A 2,376-nucleotide genomic window follows, 5' to 3' on the forward strand; every position below is an offset into this window, starting at 1 on the left:
AAACATGCATGTGGAACCCAAGTATGATCAACCATGTGAACGGGAGACGTGTTCAAATATGTCTCAGTTTTCCTCCCCTGGTACTCGGGTGCAACATTCCAGACGCTTTACTAACACTCTCCCCACTTGGAGAGTCAGCGCCTTTAACCTCCTGTTTGGCCCAGTTTGCAATTTCTGCGGAAGATGAACAGGAATAGCGAGAACCAATGAGAGGCTAGCTGGAGGTGTCTGGACGGGCAAATTTAACTCTCATTTCCCACCAGGAAGAGGAAATAACCAAAGGCTCAGCGTGCCGTACCGGAACCAGATTAGGGCCTGAAGCCATCCTGCGGTGCAGCGGCCAGCTCTAAAGAAACCGAGTTGAAGAAAGGAGCGCAGGGGCCCTGTAATTCACAAACCTGCAGAGTTATAAATGACAGCTATCGTCCAAAAATAGACTGAAGTAAGGCTGCCAAGAGGACTTGAAAGCGGGGCAGAATTGCAGGAAACCGATTTCAGGAGGTAGACTGGAATTGCATTGAAAGCATAGGAAAAGAGGCAGAACATCCACAATGATGCACTTGGCCAAAAAGGGCGTATGCGTTTTTTCCTGAATATATTCAGGAAAAAACGCATACGCACTTTTTGGCCAACCAAGCAAGCTTGCAAAGGAAATCTGCACTACAATGAAGTCTCACTTCCCCCCGGTCAAAAGGGCCATCTGAAAAAAGTGTAAAATCCAGAAAGGCAGGAAAGGCCATGGAGAACTGGGAGCCTTGTTATGCTGATGGGCGGGATGTAAATTGCCAACAGACACTCGGGAGAAGTGTATGGTGTTTCCTGAAACATCTAAAAAACAAAGCAACAGAGCCTAGGGCACTGCCACTTATGGTCCTATAGCTTAGGGAAATTAAAATCAAAAAGACACAGCCACCCCAAAGTTTGGGACGCCTCTGTTTACAACAACCTCGTTTACAGTACAAGTTCAACATCGCAGAAAGTGAAAAATGGATAAAGAAGTTGTGGTATTTACTTACAAAGCAATATCACTCAGCAATGAAATCTATGTCATCAGGCCCTTAGCATCACAATGAGTGGATTCAGGTATGATGATTCTAACTGAAATAAGTCACACAGAAAAAGAAACATCATAAGATATCAGTAATACACGGAATGTAAACTTGGCTACACAGGAACTGAATTACAGAACAGAACAGGGTCTCAAATTTAGAAAACCAACTTATGCTTGCTTAAGGGGAAAGGTGAGTTGGGGTGCTGCATAAAACCAGAGATTGAAATGAGCACAGATAAAGTTCCTTAAGTCAAATATGGAATAGACAAGAGCTACTCCTTGCTCAACGAAATGGACTCAACACCGCATATTAAACGCCTAAGAATGTACCTGACTAGTAAGTATCGTAAAACCTATGGATTGCTATGTCTCCGAAAGAGAATCAAGCATGTGTACAGGGGCATAAACGCAGCAGTGATAGGATTGGAGAGGTTCGGTGAGCAAATGAAGACCCTTTGAAGTCATATTGCATGGTACCCATTTCACGGGTCTCAACTCTCCAGGTTTAAGGTATTCTTCCTTCAGCTAAAACATGCATGTGGAACCCAAGTATGATCAACCATGTGAACGGGAGACGTGTTCAAATATGTCTCAGTTTTCCTCCCCTGGTACTCGGGTGCAACATTCCAGACGCTTTACTAACACTCTCCCCACTTGGAGAGTCAGCGCCTTTAACCTCCTGTTTGGCCCAGTTTGCAATTTCTGCGGAAGATGAACAGGAATAGCGAGAACCAATGAGAGGCTAGCTGGAGGTGTCTGGACGGGCAAATTTAACTCTCATTTCCCACCAGGAAGAGGAAATAACCAAAGGCTCAGCGTGCCGTACCGGAACCAGATTAGGGCCTGAAGCCATCCTGCGGTGTTGCGGCCAGCTCTAAAGAAACCGAGTTGAAGAAAGGAGCGCAGGGGCCCTGTAATTCACAAACCTGCAGAGTTATAAATGACAGCTATCGTCCAAAAATAGACTGAAGTAAGGCTGCCAAGAGGACTTGAAAGCGGGGCAGAATTGCAGGAAACCGATTTCAGGAGGTAGACTGGAATTGCATTGAAAGCATAGGAAAAGAGGCAGAACGTCCACAATGATGCACTTGGCCAAAAAGGGCGTATGCGTTTTTTCCTGAATATATTCAGGAAAAAACGCATACGCACTTTTTGGCCAACCAAGCAAGCTTGCAAAGGAAATCTGCACTACAATGAAGTCTCACTTCCCCCCGGTCAAAAGGGCCATCTGAAAAAAGTGTAAAATCCAGAAAGGCAGGACAGGCCATGGAGAACTGGGAGCCTTGTTATGCTGATGGGCGGGATGTAAATTGCCAACAGACACT

The sequence above is a fragment of the Stenella coeruleoalba genome (genome assembly GCF_951394435.1).
Source record: "Stenella coeruleoalba genome assembly, contig: scaffold_216, whole genome shotgun sequence".
In the NCBI taxonomy this organism is placed as follows: Eukaryota; Metazoa; Chordata; class Mammalia; order Artiodactyla; family Delphinidae; genus Stenella; species Stenella coeruleoalba.